Consider the following 26,978-nt stretch of genomic DNA (forward strand, 5'->3'; position numbering starts at 1 on the left):
GTAGGTCACAAGGAGGATTCCGACTGGATATCCATGGCATCCATGTCACTTGGTAAGCAATCACTTGGAGTATGTTCCCCTTCACTCGACAACCAACTTCCACTCGGAAGAAACCATTCGATGTAGAAGACCAAAAGCCACTCCAGGGAGACCGACAGGAGAGCGTTCGGTTGGTCATCATGAATAACATTAATTACGCACGTTATCAGTAACGTACACCTTTAAACTCTATTGATCGAACCCTCAGATGCTGGGCCTTGATGAGGGGTAGCGCACTCTATATAAGTCACCCCTCTCCTCTGGCACAAGGCTTCACACCCCCTGTAATACACATTCCACACTGCAAGAGCTCCACAACACTGAGACGTAGGGCTGTTACCTCCACGAGAGGAGCCTGAACTCATACATCTTGCGTACAAGCTTGTCGTAGCTAGGACTCTGCCCTCTCCTTTCGAACCCTACACCTCCACTGTCAGGTTCATTCCCATGATAGTTTGTAAGGGCAAAGATATCGCCTACTTCGTGAAGACCTACCATGAGTGAGTCTAGTGTTGTGTGGACGGAAGCCGTGGTGGAATAGACAAGGGTGCTTCTTCGTGGTCTCCTTGTGGGTGGAGCTCTCCATGGACTCTTGCAGTCGTTACCCTTCGTGGGTTGAAGTCTCCACTAACATGGACGTACGATAGCGCCACCTATCGAAACCATGCCAAAAAACTCTGTGTCAACCTCTTTTCGTTTGATCTCCTAAACTCTACTCCTTTACATGTGCAAAGTCTTTACTTTTCCGCTGCCAATATGTTGACTAGCATGTGTAGGATATACTAGACTTGTTAGAATTGCTGAATTTCTTCCTTCCTTGAAATTGGATTAGTCTAGGAATTTTATCTTGACAAGTAGTCTATTCACCCCCTCTAGACACATCTTCTATCGATCCCACAACATGTCATCCAAGTAGGGGATGAAGAAATGGAAGAAAATTGCTCCGCTGCTTCCACACCCATTCATGAGGAAATTGAAGCTGATGAAATTCCTCAAGACTCAAGTCCTCCTCCTCATAACACACAGATGAATGCTAAAGAAAAGGATGATCATGTGGACATTGGTTGCAAAACACTAGTGATACATGATGAATTTTGGGAAAAGGCTCATCCCAATTCCCCATTGGTCACTCCAATTCCTCAAAGACATGAGTCCCCTCAAGCCACTGAAGTTCAGACAAGATCATAAGAAAAGAGAACATCGGTGAAGTCTGTCCCGGAGCAAGAATCAGCTGCATCAGCTGAAGAAACTGAAAATGTTGAAGAAACTACTGCGCTAGAAACTGATACATCGGCTCAGCATATTCCTCGGACTGAAGAATGCATGCCTGAAGAAACTTCACGTGCACAAAGTGAAGAAACTTCTCCTGAACAACTTGTTGCAAATCCTCAAACAACTGTTGTGGAGACTCAAATTCCTCAGGCTGATGAAATCTTCAGCTAAATCCTCAACCAAAGCCTCGTTAGCCTTACACCAAAAGGCCAAAGTTTCAAAAGGAACTATTCTATGAAGAGCATCACTTATTCATTGGTGAAAATCCATATGAAAAACTTCATACCACGCACAAGATGTTCTAGACAAGCACGCAACTCAAATACTATAGTGCGGTACTTGTTGACAAGAACAAGATCTTCCACCATCGACATTTTATTCATGGAGATATGGAAAACATTCCATGCTTTACCCCACCTCTGAATGTTCTTCATGATGCAGGGTTACTTAAATTTTGCACCGACCTCTGTGACTGGAATGAAGAGCTTATTCTCCAATTATATGCCACCCTGCATATCTCTGGTAACCCCAAAAACATCAACTTTTGGGTCTTGGACTGGACGGCCGAAAATACTCATTTTACTGCTCCAGCCACAAAATTGCTTCGAGCTCTTCCAGTTCAAATTCCTTAAGAAGGGGCAAGGTGTTTATATGATGACAAAGAGCTGCCCAAGCATCTGATGGAAGTGCTCATGAAGCCCTTAGCTCCTGGAAAGCCTCGAGGGACTCAATTCCTGGTGAAGGAATTGAAATATGTGCTGAGGACAGTCTAGAAGATCTTGGCCCAAACCTTCACTCCTATCAAAGGTCGTGACTCTGAAGAATATGTTGTGGGGATCATGAAGAATATGCTATTTAACATCATTCATGGAATCCAAATAAATCTTCACGGTTTCTTCATGAGGACCTTGGCTACAAATGCACTGTCACCATTTGAGCTGAAGATATATGCGCCATGGATTATGAGATTCATCAGGACCAGATCCTCAATACACTATCAGGTTGACTATCTGAATCACCTCAGTTACTTGCCTCCTCTCAAAGTCCTCAAGAAATATTTTCAACTGATTGAAGGCAAAGGAAAATTTGTGATAGATGAAGGATCTTGGCCATTGGATGGCCAATTTTGTCAGGCAACATTATACTCTACCAATGACGATACTGCTTCACAAGAGCCTGATGGTAAGGCAAAAGCTCCAAGCCCAACTAACCCACGGGTGATGACTGACCGAGAGCTTCGCCTGAGTCTTCATCAGAAAGTTGATGGAAAGCATAATTGGGTCAAGTGTTAGTTTGGTTCCATTGTGAAAACCGTCAATGCAACTCAGAATGTTGTGAAGAAAAAGCACTACTATCTTTAGGAAGTATTTGATCGCACTTGGGCCATACTATCACATCTCAAAACTCCTGAGGAACTAAAAGAAATAGAGTTCGCCCAAGATTTCCACTGGTCATGACCACCAAAGAAGAAATTCAAGAAGAACCTAGTTCCTGATCTGGTGGACAGTTCATTTTCCTCATTTTGCTCTGCGCATAAAGATAAAGATCTTGATGACATAGATGTTGGTCCAACCAGGGAGATTGACACGAAGAATGCTGGCGATCCTCCTCCTTCAACAAGTTGATATCCTTCAGGGGCGTTAGTCCTCATTTTTTGTCCCTTTTTGTCACTTCATGAAAAAGGGGGAGAAATCTGAATTACTCTTCAAGCGGGTCCACTTTATGGGCTATTGTAAGTTTGTTAAGTTACAACTCTCGTTCTTCTTAAAAACAATTATTGTAATGAGCCGTAACTTCAGCGTGGTGGTAGTGTGACACTTTTGAACATTTTGTCTCGCATGCTTATTCCTCAAGTTGATTAAATGCATGCATGCTAAAATTTGTTAGACACCATTTTTCATCACGCATTTCAAATTCCTCATACTATATATTAAATGCATATATGAATTACAAGATGTAGAGGGAGATCTCCATGGTATAAATCATCGATGTGCATCTGCATTCCAAAGCAAATTACTTAAACATGCACATCTTCACGATGAGTTTCTCTATATCTTGCAATCAAATTCCTCAAACTCTGTACTTACACTTCGTAATTTTATCCCCGTTGAAAACTTAACCTATTTTTCATCAACCACCAGAAAGGGGGAGATTCTAAGTGCATCTAGTGTCCCTTAGTGATTTTGGTGGATTGAAGACTATAGGTTAATAGACTAATATATTTGTCAGTGTACACATGCTCTATAAGTCGCTCAAGAATTTGAGTTATTCCAAGAATATTGAACCCTAAAAATGAATTTCTTAGGGTGAAGAATTTGGTCATTCCTTGAATAATTTGATAGCAAATAAATTGCTATTCCCCATGAAGACTTTGAAAATGAGGAATTTGGTGTATTCCAAAGAAAATGCTCTGAAGACTTTGAAAATGAGGAATTTGGTGTATTCCGAAGAAAATGCTCTGAAGACTTTGAAGCTTGAAGATTTACTCTTTCTGTTTCATTTTCTTCTTTCTTGATTCATAGTAACACCGTACTATTAAAGGGGGCGAGGTGATACTAAGGAAAGATTTGCTCATGATGCTCAACTCAAAACTTACACATACCAAATCCTTCGAGTGAAGGCTTTGAAAACCTCTCACACCTTAGTCAAAGTCTTCAGTGACACACACAAAGTTCTACTAGTCGCTGAAGAAACTGCACTAACTAAGGAGTTATGATTTCTGCAGTGCGAACTGCCTATCAGTGAGGAACATGAGATCCATCAAGACTTCCACAATTGAAAGATCAGACCATTGTCGCGCCAAGCGCCATCTGTCCCCTATCTTATCCACACAATAGTCATATCATTTGGGGCATTAATGTCAAATCATGTCGAGTTGCTCCCACGCTATAAATAGCAGGCCCCACAACCACTAGTTTCTTGGTTTCTCCGAGAGAAACTGACACTTGTCATTTGGAGCAACCCATTCCTCGAGGACTATGAGAGAAAATCATCAAATGAGGAAAAAAATCCACACACCCAAACCAAAATAGAAAAAACCCCAAAGTGATTGAGCATCACTTAAGAGATTGTTCCTGTGTGGTACCGACTTTTGTTACCTTTGAGGATTTTGCATCCTCCAGATGGTTAGGCGTCGTGGTCTAGAGCATCCAACATTAAATTGTGGATCGTTGGGTGACCGAGTTTGTGAGGGTTTGGAAGTCTGAGCTGAAGACTTACCACGAGTGTTGGGCTAGGACTGTGTGTCCTTAGCTCAAGGAGAATACGGTAGGGACTGTGTGTCCCGAGACTATTTGTCCTTTGGTTTGAATACCAAGCCCCTCCAAACCAGACGTACGATTGTCACAACAGTTGTAACTAGGTCATCAAACCATTGTCTTCATCGAGCTACGGGTTCTAATTCCTCAACTCTTTCATTTCCTCAATTGCATGTTGATGACTTTGATATGTACTGTTTAAAGAATTTGACTGAAGACTTTGCCTAATTCCTCACGTCAAATTCTTCACTTAAGTTATTCATCACCTGCTTATCCAGATCACATGACCTGTGCAACCTGAATGTTTCACCTAACTCTGAGGACTAAGTTATTGCCGCTTTTGCACATCTGTTTGAGTACTTATTCCGCTGCACTTTGTTCGTGACTGAGGACTTTCCTCACTAGGAATTTCCTCAGTGATGAATTTATAAAAATCGCCTATTCACCCCCCTTTAGTCGATATAACACACTTTCACTTTGAAATCATCTTCCTTTACTGTCACCATGCATGTACTCAATCCCATGTGTAGCACTACTAGCAACCTAACTACATCCCACCCGCACAACCCTCATAGGTAGGTAGGGTTATCCTCAAGTGCAAGTGTCAACGAGTAACTATCAGAAACATCCCACACAGGTTTTTACCGATTCAACATGATCTTATGCATCGGAATAAAATGCTAAATATGAAACGCATGAAAGTATTATCTTAGACATGGTCGAGGGCCTTGTTGTCTTGCTCAAAAAGTCTTTGAGGTATTCAAAGTCTTTTGGTCCAAGTCCCTCATCAACAATGCAATCTATCGTCACAATATCAAGAGGCAAAAAATAACCACTCAACCAAAAACAGAGAAAATAATCTACTCAGAAAAATGTCACACCATTTTTGTAAAATACTAGGATGAGTATAGGTACTGTAAAATTATTGGGTCTTATTTTTGGACTCTAAAAAGTTGTAGAAACTATTTTAATACAGTGTTGTAATGCCATAAACACAGTTTTAAAATAAAACAGAGCATGAAACCTATTGTAAAAAATTACAAAAGTGGAACCCTAAAATATTACACAATATTACAAGATTTTTTGTGGAGGAATATTTGAATTTGGACAACTATTTAAACTTAGGGGATTTTTGAAAGAATCTGGAAAAGGAATAAAAGGAATGCCCACTGTTCTCCATGGGCCAAACCGTCTCGAAAGAGCCGGCCCAGAGGGAAACCACCCCGCGCCAGGTGGCCACGTTGAAGGAGCAAAGGCACTTTACTCCTTCACCCAACCCGACGCATGCGTGCCTGCGCATTCAAAATTGACCGTTGGGCCCTTGCGGTCAACGTGAGAAGGAGGGAGAGGAAGAATGACAGGTCGGCCCATCTCATAGTTGTCTTCAACCTCGTGACACGAGAGAGGGAGGGATCACTAGCGGCGAGATGGGGCACGGCTGGGCTCGACGATGATGGGAATATGACCAGCGTTGTCCCGCCGTTCGGTTGGTGGTGGAGGGAGGAGCTGAGGTGTAGCGAGTCGCCGGCAACGTGGTCGCATGGCGGAGGTGTTTCAGGTGGGTGGTCGCCGTTGCTGATTCCTGCAGAAAAAGAATGGGGGAAAGTAGGAGAATCATCGGGAGGCTACCGCGGTTCCAACGAGGAAGAAAGGAGGGCCGGAACTCCCTTGTGCCCGGGGATTGCCGGGGTCCCGATGCGGTGGATCCGGAGCTCGATTTCAAGCTTGGGAAATTCTAGCGAGGAGTGGGTGGGCTAGGGGCTCGATTAGGAGTAGCGGGACGTCAAAGATCGGGAGAGGGCGGCTCGGGTGGCTTTTTATAACCTGTACACGGTCCATCGGGAGCTCGTGCGCCGGCGAGACCATGGCGACTGCCACGGGAAGAGAGGGCACTTGGGGACGCGTCTACGATCTTCATGGTTGTGGTCTGGTGTCCAGAAGAGGACGAGGAGGAGGCGGGGTATGCTCCTGGCTTGTCGCGATGGCGGGCACCTTATGTCGCAATAGGGTGGCCAAGGGCACGCGTCTCATGGGGGAAGAGAGTGAGTGAGGGGAGGGGCCCGACACGGCGCAAGGCCTCGAGAGTCGACGGCATGTCACAGACAGCGGAGGGTACACGAGACGTTCGGGGTTGGCTGCCCTTAGTGCAGGAGAGCACTATAGCGCGTCCAGAGCACAGTTTTGGCATGCCATGCCATGCTAGCGCGCTCTGGTGCGCTCCGCGTTGTCCACTAGCACCTGGGGGAGGTGGAGATGCTTCTTGGATGCCGTGGAGCTGAGGAGAGAGGTAGTGGTCATAGGGAGAGTGGAAGAAAGTTTCTGTCAGTGTGAACGAGAGGGGTAATTGGGGTTTTTACCCACCCCTATCGTTGAACCACAACTGTATCTTTTTACTGTAGGTGAAGGGTAACATTGTGGACTTGTGGTAAGAATTAGGAGCGAAGGAGAATGGTAGAAGGGGTGAAAGCAGTAGTTTTACCAAATCACTTGAAGGTGTTTGATGCTGGTTTGAGCAAGATAAACCTCACCACTTGCAGTGAGATTTAAGAGGATTATTTGATGGGTAAAATTAGTATGATGGACCAAGTTTGAGCTCATTTGAGCAAAGTTGACAATGTAAATATGAAAACCCTTGAAATGGATAGAATCATATTTCTCTAGACCTATGTGATCAAATCAAATCCCACAAATGCACAACTTGGTGTAGCATTCTTATTTGGGGGATGGATATCTCCTGTAAAGGTTGGGATCAATTGGATAAACTTTGCAATGTAAAGTTGCTCAAATTTGGTTTTGGACAGAAAGGGTTTATCATGTGTGATTTTCTAGAATTTTCCTGGAATTTATTGAGAATATTTCCTATGGAAATATTTTGAAAGACTCAAATAGGCAGAAAGGGTTTTGAGGGGTTTTGTCCAATATTTGAACATGACCCTGTGTTGAAACTCTTATGTATGGAAAATATATCTCCACTGAGTTTCCCTAAATTTTCTCAAATATTTTTGTAGTGATAAACTAATTTTTCCTTATGAAATACCATTTCTCAATCTAGCAAAATGTGTTGAAATAAAATAGTAAAATAACTTCTAAAACAATTATTTTATGGTTTTGGGAAACCTTTTTGAAAATACGTTTCAAATAAAAACTTTGGGGTATGGCATCTCTCCTAAATTGGGGACTTGTAGTGCAAATCCGTAATCAGGGGTTTTGGCAAACTTAAAATAAATAAATGACGTTTTTTAATAATAATTGACAAAAATGGTTTTCTGGTTCTATTCACATGGCATTATCATTGGGCAAGGGCTTTGGGTCAAGGAGGTGGTTTTTAGATATGAGAACAACTATAGTGATTCAAAACTTAATCAGTCACACAAGAAAGTTGCAACAAAATCAACCATCACAAACGTGCAAAAAATTTATTGGATCCAATTTGTATAAAAAGATCATGTGGGAAGAGTGGTACAAACACAGGGTGTGACAGACCTACCCCCCTTATTAGAATCTCGTCCCCGAGATTCCTAGGCTAGGCGTTAAAAAGAGAAGGAAATTATGATCTCAGGTAGTCTTCAGGCTACCATGTTGCTTCTGCTTGCGTGTGGTTTCTCCACTGGACCTTGAAGTACTTGATGGAGCGGCTTCTGGTGTAATTCTCGGCTTCATCCAGGATGTGGATTGGTCTCTCACGATAAGTGAGGTCCGGTTGAAAATTGATGGCTTCATGATCGATATCCTTGTAGAGCTCAGGTCGATTGGGAACTTGTAGAAACTTCCGGAGTTGCGACATGTGGTAGATATTGTGCGCATTCAAAAGTTTGGATGGTAGCTCCAGCTGGTAGGCAGCTTCTCCCTGTCTTATGGTGCTCTTGAAGGGGCTAATGGACCTTGGTGCAAGCTTTCCCTTGACGTGGAAGCATTTTGTTCCCTTGAGAGGTGTGACTCCACTACAAGAAATATGCTAACTTGCGACCTTCAATATTAGTCACCGAATAGTCGTTGATCTCCATTTCGAATTTTTTATGACCAAAACTAGATGGTCAAAAGCTGAGCATCTCTAGTGAACTATAACGTCCTTTCTTCTCGATTGGGCGTAGACATTTATGACGAAACAAAAGGTCGTAAATTAGAATAAACCCGGTCCATTCCGGTCGTCTACATGGGACAAGCCCAATAATTTAGCCCATTTAATGTTTTTTTCTCTTTATTTTTCTTAGCTGCATGGGCCAAGCCCAATAATCCGGCCTTTTGTTTTCTAAGCTTCATCTAGTATTTTTGGGCCTCAGCATTTTTACGATCCATTTCTTTTTGGGGTCTAATCTATTTTTCTTTTGAGCCTCCGCCTTTTTTCAATCAATTTCTTTAATTTTCAGCCTTTTCTATGAATATTATTTGGTAAATCACCTTTTGGATGCCAAATACTATTAGGTCCCACGTGTCAAGTTCTAATTAAAGACAGCGAAACAATTATTTCAATGAGGACAGTAAACATATGAAAATTATCAAAACACATGCCAATTTTGGCTAATACCCCAATCTTTACATCGTTTATTTCACCAAGATAAAAAAAACATATAACTATTACTACACATATACTTCTGGCTTCTTCACTTTCAGGCTAGAGCTCTTGTAAATGTTCGTAGAGGCTGAGAAAATATACTACAAAGAGCATCCCCAGTCGTCGCCATGACTTGAGCAACAACATCTCAGGTTGATAACCAGATCTAGTAGCAAGCAACAGCAGATCGAGCTTTCCTCCAATAGCAACAGAAAATCAGATCACCAATAGTACAACATATCATCTCAACAACAGTAACTACTCCAAATCAACACCTAGTCGTCTTAAATTCACCACATTATAACAACAACAAATACGTGCAGAAGCACTAACAAATTCACCGCATTATATAACTTGTTCAACATCAGCTAGTCGTCTTAAATTGACATGGCAATATATAATGATGAAGTAAAAGAATGTACCTCTTAGTTGACTGTTGTCAACAGATTCAAAGTGAGTGGGTTCAAACGCTTATATTGACAGGCAATATCTAATGGAGAACACTGATAATAGATTAAACGCAACAAGAAGATTAACTGCCATGACTATTGTTTATGCGCCCAGAGCAGTAGACACTAGACAATACACACGCTAGATACAATGTTATAGGATTTCACAGATAAGCTGACATGGGTTACATGAAGATCCAATGAGTCTGAGAGAAATTGACTCCGACGATGCTAGGTACTATATGATAACATTTGTTGTCACCGTAACTCGGCAATCAGAAATGATAACGAAAAACACCATCCATGTACCAGACCTGACCCACCAATCCAAATTGGCAAACACTTGAGGTGTACCCAATCCCCTTGCAGGAAACAGGTGCATACTATGCTCGAAATGGCAATGCAAAACCATTTATGTAGGTAAAAATTACTAGCTAACTATTTCACATGAAGCGGATCCTGTTACAAGCTACAATTGCGGAATATCAACAACATGGCCATCTAAAATCAGACCCCTTGGTCGGTCCCAAACATGGATTTCCCGCGCGGGTAAGGAGTAAAAAACATGAATCTCCACTAGGTGGGGAGGGAATGAGAGAGGGGAGAGTCACCATCTGGAGATCCCGGCTCTCCGAGGTGCTCTCGGTAAGGTTGGGCCACGCGCGGACGTCGCAGATGTTGGGCCTGTCGAACCAGGGGATGACGATGTGGGTCCCCTCCACGTAGACCTTCACACACAAAGGAGATCAGATGTCAAATCGCGTAGAGGAACAGCGGGGATCAAGCCAAGCCATCACGCATGGTCGAGATTGACGGATCCAGACGAGGGGAGGGTAGGGGTTACCTTGTCCTTGATCCCTTCGAGGCGGCCGAAGACGATGGCCTAGTGGCCTCCCTCGACGTTGTAGATGATTTGGTACTCGTTAGCTAGCACGCGGCTGGCGAGGTTGGCGTGGAAGGCCGCGGCCTTGACGAGATGCATGAGGTACCGTTGAGCCCCTCGTGGGCATGGCGGTTCCTGATGCTTTACCGCTCGTGGGACTTGAAGTGCGCGCCTAAGAGGGCGGAGCAGAGTCACCAGCGTCGCGCTGGAGTTGGAGGGGATGCTTCCTTCGAAACCCTAGTCATGGGAAGGAATCTTGGATGAGCTTTCGGTCACACGAGAGGTGGATATGGCCGGAGGGAAGGGAAGAGTGGATGCAGGGGGCTTGGATCTGTGTTGGGCACCATCTAGGCCCGTCGGAAGAAGCCGAAATTGAGCGGCATAGGCGACGGTGGCGATGGTTTCGGGAAGGAGCGAGAGATGAGCGAGAGAGAGATGAAGGAGAAGAGATTCGGTAGGAATAAGGGAGGCGAAGAAGAAAGGAAGCGGGGGTCGATGAAAAAACTCCAGAGGGCAACACTAGGGTTTCGTCTAGGGAGGTGAGGGCTACCGTTGGATCCGGATCATCCGATGGTCTTTGATGCATGATCCGCCTGAGACGCCCATGGACCAGTCACAACGCAGTAGAAACTTTGAAGATGTTATGACCATCTAAAATAGTCATAAGAGCAACTCCAACGCGCCGACCCGAACAAACGACACTTTTGTCCGCTTTTTGTCCGTTTAGGCCGGCTGCCCGCTCAGTGTCTGTCATGTTTAACATTTGGGTCGGCAGTGCACACAACGCGCCGACCTATATTTGTCAGTGTGGCCGGTTGGCTGCCCTTTTTCAACAAACATGCACACATTTTGCTTTATTTTACAAGCAAACATATAAAAAATAGATTAGTTTTATAACCAAATAAAGCATAGTTTTACAACCAAATAAATTAAGCATAGTTTTACAAGCCGAATAAAAATTAAATTGTCTCAAATACATGTAAAAAAGATAGATACCGTCACCTAGGTACTATCCTTTGTCGTTGTTGTGGCTGTTGATGGTAACATTCACCAGTGGGTTGTTGCCTTCCGCAAGCCTTGAAAGCATCGGCGAGTATTGAAGCACGTTGATATCATTGTGTGATCTGGCCATGCTGTAAAAAGAGTGCCAGATCCAGAGATCTTGTGAGGCCACGGTCTCAAATATGAAAGTACAAGCCCCGACATGGCTCTTATACTGCCCTTGCCAAGCACAAGGGGAGTGCTTCCACTCCAAGTGCATGCAACCTATGCTTCCAAGCATCCCTAGGAAGCCCATGCTGGAATTCATCGCCAACAAGCGGGATGTATCTTCAGGAGTTGGCTCTCTCAAGTACATAAGTATCTATTCTTTTTGCCTTATAATTTGCTCTTTATTTTTTCCAAAAAATATTTCTACTTACATAAGTATCTATTTAATCATAGAAACACCAAAAGTTATCCAAGATTCAACCACTAGCTAGGAACGGTCATGCGTGTCGTTTTGACCGCATTTTGAAATGGGCATGAAAAAAAATGAGAAACCTTCACATTGTGTCATTATATGTGACCAAGTTAACAGGAAAAATAACAAACTTTTAATACGACAATTATTTTTAAGAAGTGTTCTCATAAATGAGCTATCATGTGTGAACATCCATGTCTTTCAAGCCAAATGATCAATCTTATGGCCACATTCATGGCATAGTTTGTTCCAATGATCTAATATTGTGCACAAGGATGCATATTGGAATGACAAACAATGTTGCCTCAGGAAGTTTCAGTTTCTATCGACGAAAATTTCATTTTCAATTTTTTGAGTGCTGAAAATGATTTTTTTGTGAAAGAACCACCATATATTTGTTCGAAAATTGAACCAAACCAATTTTCTAAAATACTAAGCCACATTTAGTTTACAATTAACCAAATGGTTGGGTGTCAAAAGCTTTGATACACCTATCGTGAAAAAGAGAAATTTCCATCGATTCAGTAGGAAGTGGGTAGAATTTGAACTACACCTCCCTCATAGTTTGCTCTTTATTTTATTCAAAAATAATTTCTAGGAACGTAAGTATCTATTTAATCAGAGAAACACCAAAAATTATACAAGATTCAACCCCTAGCTATGAACGGTCATGCCCGCCGTTTTGACCGCGTTTTGAAACGACCATAAAAAATTAATGAAAAATCAAAACAATTGAAAACCTTCGCGTTGTGTCATTATATGTGACCTAGTATCCAGGAAAAATAACAATCTTGGACTACAAAAAATGTCTATAAAAAGTGTTCTCAGAAATGAGCTATCTCGTATGAAGATCGGTAGCTTTGAAAAGTGTTCTCAGAAATGAGCTACCATGTGTGAAGATTCATGGCTTTCAAGCCAAATGATCGATCTTATGGCCACATTCATGGCATAGTTTGTTCAAATGATCTAATATTGTGCGAAGGGGTGCATATTATAATGGCAAACAATATTGCCTAAGGAAGTTTTCATTTTCTTTGGATGAAAAATTCATTTTCCATTTTTCGACTGACCAAAATGAGTTTTTTTGTGAAGGACCTACAATAATTTTTTTGCAAAATTGGACCAAATCATTTTTATAAAATACTAGGACATATTTAATGTACAACTAACCAGATGGTTCGGTGTAAAAATATGTTATCCACCGCTCGTGAAAAAGACAAATTTATGTCGATTCAACTAGAAGCGGGTCAAATTTGAAGTGCAGCTGCATTATACTTAGCTTTTTATTTTTCCCAGAAAACATTTTTAGGTACATAAGTATCCATTTAATCATAGATACATGGTGTGGTGGCAAGACATCAAGGTTCGGATGGTGTCTGAGGGCCCCAACTCCAGAGCGTGTAAACGAGCTTGCCAATCGCGTGGTCACCGCGTGACTGTGGCATTGCCGCATGTTCTGGGCAGCCTAGGCATGTCTAGTGGGTTGACCACTCCCCTGTTAGGTGTTATTAAGAATAATAGAACAGAAGAATCTCACGAGGAGACTGAAATAATCTCAAGCATGAATTAGCAGCCAAGTGTTTGATTAGCGGTGGGGGGAATTCACATGGCCAATGGGCCTGATTTTTCGGCGAGGTTGATCATCTACTAAGGAGACTGTCTTTGCAAATTTTCATCTCAAATGAAGGAGCCTAGGTGGCACCTGATTTCCAAAGTACCACATTGGGCAGAAATATGGATGTTCAAGCTCATTCAAATGAATGAATGAATTGATCTTCAATTTGCTGGAGCATGGTGATTTGGGCATAGGAAAGTACTGTAAAAAATTTATACCATTTGGACATGCCAAAGTGGCACTTCATTCACACTGCTCTTCTATGGACAGAAACTTGTTATACTTTTTGAGAGGAATTGGATAAATCAAAATGAGCTCACATTTGGTGTAGATAAATAATACAGGTAGGACCATGCCCTCGTAAATTTTCAGCAGTAATTAAGAAATCTAATATATATTTGCTTCACAAACTAAAAATATGACTAGATTAAAAGATTTGATGATGAGCTCACATGGATTACTGTATAGAGCTCCATTTTTTAGAGAGTGATCATTTGGACATATATAATATTTGGAAAAATCTTAGATCATTTGGATATTCGTAGCTAGTACATCCTTCACAAAGCTTCTTTCTTGGTAGAAAATTTGGAAATTTGCTGAGGAAGATTTAATAGGCAAAAAGAGCTGAATATTGGCATGTGGAAATTATTTGGATATGGAAGATAGCCAAAAAAAGTTTGCGCGCAATAGGAGGTGTCTAGATAGTACTTGCTTTGCAATGTGCCAATCTGGACAGAAAATAGAAATTGAAGTTGTGCTCACATAAATAATTGGATGAAGATGGAATTTGGAGGAGTATGATAATTTGGTCATTTGAAGACACTATCAACATTTCATACCATTTGAATAAACAAAACTGGTACTTCCTTCACAATGCTCTCCACCGAATAGAACATTGGGAAATATATCGAGGGAAGTTGGCTAAATTAAATGAACTAAAATTTGGTCAAGGGAGGTTATATGGTCAGGATCATGTTATGGTAAATTTTCATCATTGAGAAATAAATATTATTCGTCAAAGGATCGACACCTATGGGGGCCTCAACGGTCCCCTTTTGCTGGTTTGGCCGGGAGAGGGGTCGCGGCAAGAGCAGAACCAACAATCAGGGCCCAACAAGGTCATTTTTACCCAGGTTCGGGCCGCGTTGTGCGTAAAACCATACTCCTGCATGTGTTTAGTTATTTGTTTTAGTTTACTGTAGATATGTCCCTCTGACGGCCTTTCGATTGGTCAAAAAGCCAAAAGTCCTTTCTAGTGAGCCTCGGTCCTCCTTTTATAGGCGAAGGGGTCGCCAAAGTGGCTCAGAGGATGAACGGTGGGTTCATGAGTGTAACAGCGGCGACCGCCCGCCACAGTGTTACTGCGGTGCCTTAAATGCTTCGACAGGTTTCCTGACCTTGTCAGTGGAACTTGGACACGTACCCACAAGTGGCAACTTCAGTGCGTTGCGCTGGCGTGTGGGAGTACGCGTGGTCTATCCATCGGTGGTGGCGTGTTTGTCGGTGGAGGTGATCACAGGACGCGAAGGCGCCTTGGGCCTGTGCTACTCTTCGGGCCTTCTTTCCCTCCCCGGCAGGGTTACCTTGCCGGGGGCTCTTCTTGTTCCTCTCGGCAAGGAGGTGATGGCCTGCCGAGGCCTTGTCAAACTTCCCGGCAAGGATGGCTTGCCGGGGCTCAGTCCTTCTTCCTTGGCGGGAGGGTCTCGCCTTGGCAGTGTCTATCTTCCCGGCTTGGAGCTCCTGCCGGGGTCTCTTCTTCATTCCCAACAAGAGGGCGCTTGCCGGGGGCTTGTAGTCTACACTTGGTCGGTTTCCGAGCCTTGCTTCCGCCCTATGCTCCAGCGATGCGCCTTGCCGCTGTGGAGGGGGCTGTCGCCGTCCGTGCACTAGTCCGGGGTACTGGAGACCCCGGTCTTTAGTGCACCGATAGGAGCCCCCGGCCGTGGCCACACACGTATGTCAGGCGTTGTTGGGCCAGGCCCAAAGCGGTACGCGGACTCGCAAGCGCCGAGCTTATCGGAATCGATCCATTGCAGGCTTTCCTTCCCCATGTCGTGCATTGAACGCGCGAAGTGGGAGGGTGCGCGGCGTGCGCGTGATGGACGAGGCACGCGTGTGTGCTAGGAGCCGTTAGTTGCGCAACCAAGGGTCGGCCTGCGTTCCTCATAAAAGTAAAGAACGAGGGGCGCGGTTGCTTCTTCACTTTCCTGTTCCTCCAATCTTGTTGCCGTTGTCGTCTTCTTCCTTGAGACAGAGCCTCTGTTCCCCCTCCCTTCTTTTCCCCGGAACCGCTTCCCCCAGTAGCAGCCACTCCCGCCATCGACATGCCGCCGAAGGGGGGTAGAGCCAAGAAACGGAAGCCAGCCAACACGGAGAAGGAGATGGCGAGGAAGCGGTAGGATCTTGCCTTCTTCCTCCCAGGGATTAAGGCATGCGCCTTGTCAAACTGCTACCGCTTCATGTGGGCGGTGAAGACGGCGGCGCATCCGGCCACCATTGTGAACACCGGGGAATCGGGCTCAGAACTGGATAAGTACCCGTTTTTGCCGATTTCTTCTATTTCAAGCTCTACCCGCCCTTCTCGGAGTTCTTCGTTGACATCATGTAGACCTAAGGCTTTCGGCTTCTGGATTTTACACCGAATGTCGTGACGTGCATGTCGATATTCGCACATCTCTGCGAAAACTTCGTTGGCATCGTCCCCAACACCGCCCTCTTTCGCCACTATTTCATCCCCCGAATCCAAAGAGGGGACGCCCTTTCCGGATCCATCACCTGGATCCCGGGGACCGGGTGTAAGGAGGCGTACTTGGAAGGGACTCTTCGGGAGATGTGGGAGGAGTGGCGAGGGAAGTGGTGTTGAGTTCGGGAAAATGAGTTTCTGCCCTTCTGTGAGCCTAGGACCACCAAGATCGAGGGCCGAGGCGATGACTGGAGCAGCCTCGACCCAGAAGATAGGAAATTGAACATCCCTGTCACCAGGATCCTGCACCTGAGGGCCGCAGGGCTGACGATGGAAATGGTGGCTTCTCACTTCATCCGAATGCGGATCACCCCCTCCAGCATAGAGTGGGAGGCTGGCATCGGCGTATTTGAATGCGGCAGACATAATGCGGATACGGCCAGGGTTGAACAACAACGTGACCGTTCTGCAACACGCTTTTGTCCGCAGCAAACTGTTCAAGTTCGACCCCAGGCTTCGTCTCCCAGCAGTCGTGATTACCTTGTTCGTCAATTCGGCCTTGAGCGCGCTCACGACAATGATGTGTTGGAATTATGCCCTAGAGGCAATAATAAATATAGTTATTATTATAATTCCTGTATCAAGATAATCGTTTATTATGCATGCTATAATTGTATTGAATGAAGACTTATATACATGTGTGGATATATAGACAAAACACTGTCCCTAGAAAGCCTCTAGTTGGCTAGCCAGTTGATCAAAGATAGTCAGTGTCTTCTGATTATGAACAAGGTGTTGTTGCTTGATAACTGGATCACGTCATTAGGAGAATTACGTGATGGACTAGACCCAAACTAATAGACGTAGCATGTTGATCGTGTCATTTTGTTGCTACTGTTTTCTGCGTGTCAAGTATTTGTTCCTATGACCATGAGATCATATAACTCACTGACACCGGAGGAATACTTTGTGTGTATCAAACGTCACAACGTAACTGGGTGACTATAAAGATGCTCTACAGGTATCTCCGAAGGTGCTCGTTGAGTTAGTATGGATCTAGACTGGGATTTGTCACTCCGTGTGACGGAGAGGTATCTCGGGGCCCACTCGGTAATACAACATCACACACAAGCCTTGCAAGCAATGCGACTTAGTGTAAGTTACGGGATCTTGTATTACGGAACGAGTAAAGAGACTTGCCGGTAAACGAGATTGAAATTGGTATGCGGATACCGACGATCGAATCTTGGGCAAGTAACATACCGAAGGACAAACGGAATGACATACGGGATTATATGAATCCTTGGCGCTGAGCTTCAAACGATATGATCTTCGTAGAATATGTAGGATCCAATATGGGCATCCAGGTCCTGCTATTGGATATTGACCGAGGAGTCTCTCAGGGCATGTCTACATAGTTCTCGAACCCGCAGGGTCTGCACACTTAAGGTTCGACGTTGTTTTATGCGTATTTGAGTTATATGGTTGGTTACCGAATGTTGTTCGGAGTCCCGGATGAGATCACGGACGTCACGAGGGTTTCCGGAATGGTCCGGAAACGAAGATTGATATATAGGATGACCTCATTTGATTACCGGAAGGTTTTCGGAGTTATCGGGAATGTACCGGGAATGACGAATGGGTTCCGGGTGTTCACCCGGGGGGGCAACCCACCCCGGGGAAGCCCATAGGCCTTGGGGGTGGCGCACCAGCCCTTAGTGGGCTGGTGGGACAGCCCAAGAAGGCCCTATGCGCCATAGGAAGAAAATCAAAGAGAAAAGAAAAAAAAAGGAGAGGAGGTGGGAAAAGGGGGAAGGACTCCTCCTTCCAAACCTAGTTGGACTCGGTTTGGAAGGGGAGGGTTTCCCCCCTTGGCTCGGCCGACCCCCTTAGGAGTCCTTGGACCCCAAGGCAAGGCTCCCCCTCCTCCCCCTATATATACAGAGGTTTTAGGGCTGATTTGAGACAACTTTGCCACGGCAGACCGACCACATATCTCCATGGTTTTACCTCTAGATCGCGTTTCTGCGGAGCTCGGGCGGAGCCCTGCTGAGATAAGATCATCACCAACCTCCGGAGCGCCGTCACGCTGCCGGAGAACTCATCTACCTCTCTGTCTCTCTTGCTGGATCAAGAAGGCCGAGATCATCGTCGAGCTGTACGTGTGCTGAACGCGGAGGTGCCGACTGTTCGGCACTAGATCGTGGGACTGATCGCGGGACGGTTCGCGGGGCAGATCGAGGGACGTGAGGACGTTCCACTACATCAACCGTGTTTCTTAACGCTTCTGCTGTGCGGTCTACAAGGGTACGTAGATCGTATATCCCCTCTCGTAGATGGACATCACCATGATAGGTCTTCGTGCGCATAGGAAATTTTTTGTTTCCCATGCGACGTTCCCCAACATGATGCTGGAGTGAAATGCCCACGGCGTCCTTCTGACCTGGGACCAGCTGTCGGACAAGGTCATCTTGTCCTTCTTTGACCGCCTATCGGAGAAGGTTGCCAGGGTGGAGGAGGTCGAGCTCATCCGGCCCACCATTGAAGGGGAGGTGGCATATATAGCTAGCCCGCTTCAGGAGAGGGCCCTCGCCGAAGCGGCGGGGAAGGACGGGTCCTTCGATGAATGAGAATACGCCAAAGAGTTGACGGTGGCGGTGGATGCACTTGTCGGGGAGGCCGGCAGCTCCTCTTCCGAGGGTCCCTCCGTTGTCCATGTGCCTGAAGAGGCTAGAAGAGGAGGAGGAGGAGGCCGAGGAGCCTTTGGGCCACCGGACGCCCAAACGGGTCTTTCGACGCACCGACACCAGGGTCCCGTTGCGACAAACTCCAGTCTCCGTCCCCGCCAATCGCTCAAGAGGCCCGTCTCCTCCCGTCGGCGGCGAGGAGGACCTGAACTTCGACTTCTCGGCCTTCAGCTCGGAGGAGGAAGAAGAGTACGCATCCGCGCCTTCATTCTTCCATTCTTGTTATCTCTCATGAGACTTGTCTTGACCCCGGTCTGTTGCATGGAAACGGAGACGCTGGCGCCGAGGATGGCCAAGAGGGCAATGGTGTCGGCGAGCGACACACCTTCGGCTAGCATCCCCAGGGTGCCAGAGTCGACTTCAGTCAACCCCAGCAGAGCCCCCAGCGTGGGTTCACCGCCTGTTTCCCCTTGCCGAGTACCGGGGACGCGGTCTTCACTGCTGACATTACTCATCGTGCACGGAAGGTCCGGCAGCAGGCGGAATCCCCGAGGGCCTCGCTGGGCAGGGGCGACTCCCCTTCTAGTGTCAGCCCCGCCAAGGAGAGCCCGATAGGATCGGAGGCTGGGGACCTTCTGCCGTACGCCGACGTTGCTGTGGAGAGGGCAACTACCACGCCTCGGCTGGACGAAGGTGAGTATCATGTTGGGGACACGTGAGCTTCCCTTCCCTTCCTTTCTTTCTTCTTTTTCCCGGACCTCAGGCTCTTTTCTCTTCTCTTTTTGTTTGGGCGAGGCAGATGTTGACCTTGTCATTGAGGAGATAGCACTGGATTCTACGGCCGAGGCCGACAAGGTTGGTGCCGTGGATACCACGGCGGAGGCGCGGGACTCGACCGCCCAGAGCCCAATGGACGAGAGTACCAAAGAGTGTAAAGGGTGTGATGGCAGTTTTTCTGCTGCCACCGTGGAGGAGGCCGCTCCAGACGCGGACCCCCTGCTCGTCGACGAGGGAGCCGGAGGAGATCATCCTTCTTCCTCAGCGGTCCCTCCTTCCGGCGAGTACATCCGCGCAGGCAAAGGGCAATTTATTAGCCTACCGGGGATGAAACGCGTCTGTGAGATCATGGCGGGAGTGGCCCTTGATGGAGAGGTATCCACCGCTGACGGGCTCGAGGCCGTCACCGGCTTGGAGGCCGGTGGCAGCAAGCTCGGCGAGGAGGAGCTCTTCTTGTCCATGGACAACAACTTGAGTCGGCTCCAGGCCCTCTATCATGCCCAAAAGGAGAACCTGGACTCCCGGGTGGCGGTTGTCGAAGCGAGGGAGGAGGAAGTCCAGCGGTGCGTCGATCAGGTGGAAGAACATCTCGCCAAAGCCTTCCAGGAGCTGCAGGAGGAGCGCGCCTGTTTGAAGACTCAAAGGGAGGAGCTCCTCCTAAAATCTTATGACATCCAGAAGCAGGAGACGGAGGCGAAAACACGCTAGGCCGCCGAAGATGTCCGCCTCAACTCCCTTCGTATCAGCCTTGACGCAGCGGAGGAGGACATTGCTGGCTACGAGGAGGCGCTCAATGTCCGCCTTCGTTCAAAAGACGAAGAGGTTGAGCGTCTCATGGTGCAGCGTACCCAAGAGTTGGTGGAGCAGCACAAGGATGCCCTTGCCTACCAAGCCTACCACTTCACCGTGGAGCTGAAGAAGATGGAGGACAGGGTCGTCGCCGTCGAAGGGGCCAAGGAGGAGATCACCACATGGGCGAGGGAGATGGAAGCGAACCTCGCCGAGTTCAAAAAGGAGGCCTCGGGGCTCAAGACCGAGATGGAGGAGACCCTCTCTAGTCTGACGGAGGCTCAAGCTGCAGCCTTTGACGCCTCCGCCAAGCTCCTTTCCGCGAGGAACACTGCCGCCGTGCTGCAAGGGAAACTGGCCTCTTCGAAGCAAGCTCTCCAAGACAGTCGAGCTCGCGAGGAGGCCCTGGCTGACGAGCTCAAGTCCGTCTCCGTAGCCCGCGTAGCTTATGTGCGCAACGTCGAGATGTGGACTGAGCGCCTCGTCGACTGGCCATAAGGGTCGACGCGCGGATGTCCGCCATGGGCATCTAGGGCTTCGTCAACACTTTGGACTCGGCGGTGTCTCATAGCGCTCGGTTGACCTTGTTCTTCGAAGGCGTGGAGGACGCTTTGAAGCAATGCCAGGCCGACGAGTCGGCACGCCTCGCGGACGAGTCCCGCAAGCTTTGCCGAGGTGCTCTCTTGAAGTTGCTCACCAAGCTAGCGTACCTAAACCCTAGCATGAGCTTGACCCTTGGGCGCATACCGGGGGGGCATGGACCTCAAGGCGCTCGAAGAGCTTGTCATGCCCATCGTCAGCAAGGTGGACCGAGTTAAGAGGGTGCAAGGCTCCCACCGGGATTAACGGCTTCGCGTACCCCTGTCTCAGCGATCTTAAACTCATGGACACTTTTAAGCTTAAAATGAGCTTATCAGCGTTTGTAATATATTTGTTCTTTTTCTCGATTGGGTTTGATCTCCTTTTAGTCGCCTTTTCTTTGTATGGTTTATGCTTGTGTTGTATTTCTTTTGACACATCTTGTCGGGGATTCCATGCGAGATAGGCCATGGGTTCCTTGCCGGGGTCGTCACCACCGGCGAGGTGCCTTGTCGCCCTTACGTTTTGCATTCGCACTATCGAGCACGCCCCTTTTCAATGAGGCGGTCATCAGAGGACGCTAGTCGACAGGCACGCTTCTAGATAGTATTCAGGGCATTCACGGCTTGGCTCTTCGGCGCGCAAGTTTTCCATATAAGAGTTTTGAAGGCGCTAGTAAGGAGCTATACCTTGAGCCAGGAGTTTATTCGGAGCTTTTGTCACCTATCACCTGGACCGCGACTCTCCTTTTGACTCCGGGCTTGTTCCTGTTCCGCATGTTGTATGCTACCTCCTCTTCTCCTTCCCCCCGACAAACTTGTGCGTGGAGGAAGACATGTTCTTTGCGGTAAGAAAGAAGAGAAAATAGATATAGATATCTTGGTGTTTGTCAGTTTATGCGCTACATCGAACCCTAGATTATATGCATGCATGATCTTAATCATGAGAAATCTAGATGGTGCATGACGCTAAACTTTATTTAACTGCGCTCAGGGTCTTCGCCTGGCTTTGTACAAAGGATTACATGCAACATCGGCAAGACTTGTACAAAAGGTGGTCGCCGGTGTACCTCGCGGCCTCTCCCTATAGGTAGAACTTGTGAAGATGTTCGATGTTCCAGAAGTTGCTCACCGGAATTCCATCCTCTTTCTCCAGCCGGACTGCGCTAGGCCTGGTGACTCACACTACCCAATATGGGCCTGACCACTTTGGCGTCAACTTGTTTGAGTTCTTGGCCGACTGAACGTGCCGAAGTACAAGGTTGCCTTCCTCAAGACTTCGGGCTCGCACCTTGCGGCTATGGTAGCGGCGCAGGGCTTGCTGGTAGCGAGAGGCTCGCACAGCTGCCTGAAGACGGTTTTCCTCGAGGAGCACGACATTGCTTGGTGCTGTTGCTCTTGATCGAGCGCGTCATGAGCGAGCACCCGAGGTGATCCGTAAATGAGTTCTGTCGGAAGAACTGCCTCCGCCCTGTACACCAAGGAGAACCGTGTCTGGTCGGTAGCTCGATTTGGCGTCATTCTGATCGACAAAAGAACCGCCGGCAGCTCATCAATCCAGCTCCTTCCATGTTTGCGCAGTTTGTCGAAAGTTCTTGTTTTCAGTCCTTGCAGAATTTCAGCATTTGCCCTTTCAACTTGGCCTTTGCTCCTAGGGTGGGCAACGGAAGCAAAGCATATTCGGCTTCCGAGATCTTGAGCATACTGCATGAAGGCGTGGCTTGTGAATTGGGTGCCGTTGTCTATGATGATTCTGTTTGGGACACCAAAACGGCAAACTATCCCTTTGAAGAACTTAATGGCTCACTACGCGGTCACCTTACTTACTGGCTCCACTTCCGGCCACTTTGTGAACTTGTCGATTGCTATGTACAAGTACTCAAAGCCCCCGGCAGCGCGGGGAAAGGGGACGAGTATATCGAGCCCCCAGACTAAAAACGGCCAGGAGAGAGGGATTGTCTGGGGTGCTTGAGCTGGTTGATGAGCTTTCTTCGAATGGAACTGACATGCTTCACACTTGGTTACTAGTGTCGTTGCATCCTGGAGAGCTGTGGGCCAAAAGGAACCTTGCCGGAATGCTTTGCTGGCAAGCGCTCTTGACCCTATGTGGGAGCCACATATGCCTCCGTGTATCTCGTCCAACAGCTGTAGGCCTTCGTCTTGGGGGATGCACGTCAGTTGTCTTCTGTATAGAGTGTCGTCGATGAACTGATGCATGTTGGACTGACGGGCTACTCTTTCTGCTTCTTCCTGCTCTTTGCGCAGGTCCCTAGTCTAAAGCTACAACACGATTTGTTGTGCCCATGCCGAAGCGCGTGGCTCGATGGCAAGGACGAAAGGCATGTCTTCTGTCGGGGTGATATCCCCCCGCCAGGCTGGCGGTCTTCCCCGGCAATCTTTCCCCCGGCAGATCCCTTGCCAGAATTTTCTGGTAGGTCTGCTGGGAAGTATTCGCCGCTGTTCAACTTCCTTCTCTTCTCTTGCCAGGCTGATGTCGTCATGGATGGTTGGGTGAGCCGTAGCACGAAAGTCCCTAGTTCCACGGGTAAATTAAGGGCTGCATGCTTTGACAGGTCATCGGCAATGGTATTTTCGGCACGGGGGATGTGCTCTGCTTGTAGACTGTCGAAGCGCTCTTCCAGCTTGCTCACTTCTTCGACGTACGCCTCCATCAGCGGGCTTTGGTAGTCCTTGTTGACTTGTCGGACAACTAGCTGCGAGTTGCCCCTGATGACCAACCTTCTGATTCCGAGGTGTGGTGCGATCGTGAGACCGGCGAGGAGCCCCTCGTACTCGGCAGTTTTGTTGGTCGACTGCTCTCGGGCAAAGTACATCTGCACCAAGTACTTCTGGTGTTCTCCCGTGGGGGCAAGAAGCAGCATGCCGGCCCCTGCCCCTTGGAGGTAGAACGCACCGTCAAAGTACATGGTCCATTCTTGGCTTGCTTCCTTCCCCGGGAAGGCACATTCTTGAATCTCGTCGTCGGGTGTTGGAGTCCACTCAGCAATGAATTCCGCCAGGGCTCTGCTCTGGATGGTTGAGGTGCTCTCGAACTTCAGGCCAAAACTGGATAACTCCAATGCCCATTCTACTATCCTGCCAGTGGCATCAGGGTTCTGCAGAACACTTTGTAGTGGGAAATGGGTGACAACGGTGACCTCATGTGCTTGGAAGTAATGGTGTCGCTTCCTCGAGGCCATGAGGAGGCCGAAGAGCAATTTTTGGACCCCCGAGTATCTCGACCGCGCTCCCTATTGGAGCGAGCTGACGAAATAGACGGGCGATGCACCACTTTCTTCTTCCGCATTGGCTTGTCGGATGGCGGTGATCTGGCATCGTCGGTCCCCTCCTCCATTGGGGATTTTGTCTAGCTGGTTGGCTCTGTTTCTCCGGACGGTGTAGCTTCTGCCGGCGTATCCTCACCCTCTTCCCTCTGCGCCACCAAAGCGGCCCTAACCACTTGGTTGGTTGCGGCCAGGTACAGGAGCAGCGGCTCCTGTGGCCTGGGCGCGACCAGGGTTGGCGCATTGGAAAGATATTTCTTCACGGCCTGCAACACCGCTTCTACCTTCGGGGTCCACTGCATGGGCCCTCCCTTCTTCAAGATTTTGAAAAAGGGCAAGGCACGCTCAGCGGACTTGGAGATGAATCTGCTCAAAGCGGCAACGCAGCCGGCTAGGTGCCGTACATCCTTGACGCGTTTTAGTGCCTCGATTTGTTCGATGGCCTCTATCTTGTCGGGATTAGCTTCGATTCCCCACGCGGATATGAAGAACCCGAGAAGCTTTCCAGATGGGAGACCAAAGACGCAATTTTTGGGGATGAGCTTCAGGTTGATCTTGCATAGGTTGGCGAACGTTTCCTCGACATATTGTATGAGCGTCGCCTTGTCCTTGGTTTTGACCACTATGTCATCCATATAGGCTTCCAAGTTTCTGCGGAGCTGGGGCTCAAAACCCATCTGGATCACCCTCGCGAACGTGGATCCGGGGTTCTTCAATCCGAAAGGCACTCGCACAAAGCAGTACGTGCCGCACGGGGTAATGAACGCGGTCTTCCCTTCATCTTCCTCGACCATGAAAATCTGGTGATATCTCGAGTAGGCGTCGAGGAATGACAGCAGATCACAGCCAGCAGTGGAGTCCACAATCTAGTCGATGTGCGGCAAGGGGAAAGGGTCCTTTGGGCAAGCTTTATCGACAATCAATGAAGTCGATACATAGCCGCCACTTCCCGTTCGCCTCGCGCACCATGACTGGATTCGCCAACCACGTACAATGGATGACTCCACTAACTAGGCCTGCTGCTTCTAGCTTCTTGATCTCCTCGGCAATGAACTCTAGCCGCTCCAGAGCTTGTTTTCTAACCTTCTGCTTGACCGACCGTGCGTGAGGGTAGACAGCTAGGTGGCGCTCAATCACCTTCCTAGGAACGTGGGGCATATCTCATGGTTGCCTGGAAAACACATCGAGATTCGCCCGCAGGAAGGTGACGAGCGCATTTTCCTATTTGCTGTCCAGGGTGGAACTTATGGTGAAAGTCCCACCCGTACCATCCTCCTTGGCGGGCACCTTCTTGGTCTCAGGTGGGGCAGCCTTTGACTCCTTGTCCTTGCCGGTGGAGCTCGGTGGCACTTCGGCTCCGGCAGCGCAGTACTCTGAGGAGGTGCATTTGCCGGGGCCGGCTTGATGGGCCTCCTTGCCGGTCTTCCCCTTCCTGCTACCCGGGGCCAAGGCGGTGGGAGTGGGCGTCTTGTCGGCGGACGCCGCGACGGCTTCCCGGTAGAGGCGGTTGGTGCAAACAAGCGCGTCCTTCTTGTCGGCGTTGACGTTGATGACACCGATGGGACCGGGCATCTTCAATGTATTGTAGGCGTAGTGTGATGCCGCCATGAACTTGGCCAATGCAGGGCGCCCGAGGATCCCATTGTAGGCGAACGGGTTGTCGTGATGACGAAGACGACCTTCTCGGTCCGGTAGTTCTGGTTGTTGCCGAAGGTTACTGGCAGCGTGATCTTTCCCTTTGGCTGGATCTTCCCAGGGTTGATCCCGTGAAACACTCCCGTTTCCTTGAGATCCTTGTCTGGAATTTGCAGCCTCTTGATGACATCGGGGGAGATGAGGTTCAGGCCGGACCCGCCATCCACCAACATCTTCGTCACCTTGAGGTTGCGGATTGTTGGCGAAACCAACAATGGCAAGCACCCGACCGCAGTAACTCGGTCAGGGTGATCGTCAGAGTCGAAGATGATGGGTGTGCTCGACCATTTAAGGGGCTTATAGACCCCGATGGACGGCTCGGCCGCGCCCACTTCTCTCGCCCACTTTTTCAGTCGGCGGTGGGAGAAGTGTAGCGACGCGCCTCCGTCGAGGCACATCATATCAGTGGCCCTCTGAAACTCATGGTCGCTGGAGTCGTCCTCTAGGGTGCCTTCATCCTCATCTTCCTCCTTGTCTCGTGGTCGTGCAGGCGACTCCCGTTTGTTCCGAGCCATGCCGGGGTATCCTCCACAGCCACCCTTCTTCCTGCCGGACCCCTCCGCACCGTTCTGAGCCTTCTCCTTGTCGCACCGCTCGCACTCAGCCTTTTGCTTTTCAGCGAGTTCCTTGACTTGGCGGCAGTCCTGGACGTCGTGGCCCTTGGTGCGGTAGATCTTTTAGTACTGTGTGCCGGAGCAGTCTGGCTTGTTAGCGGCCACCAAGGCATGGCAGGAGTCACACCCGACAACACCTTTATCGAGGGTCTCCTCCTTAGCTTCTTGGCGGCGTCGACGTCGCCGGAACTCTTGATGGCAAACACGGCCTTGCTCTTCCTCTTCTTGTTGTGCTTTTTCCCCTTCCTCGATGGAGGGTCAGCGTCATCGTCTTTAGAGTCGGCTTCTGCACCGGCGCCTTCTCCAGGAAGCCTCCTCCCTTCCTCTGCCCGCTCGCATTTG

This window comes from Hordeum vulgare, chromosome 2H (genome assembly GCF_904849725.1).
Source record: "Hordeum vulgare subsp. vulgare chromosome 2H, MorexV3_pseudomolecules_assembly, whole genome shotgun sequence".
Lineage (NCBI taxonomy): Eukaryota > Viridiplantae > Streptophyta > Magnoliopsida > Poales > Poaceae > Hordeum > Hordeum vulgare.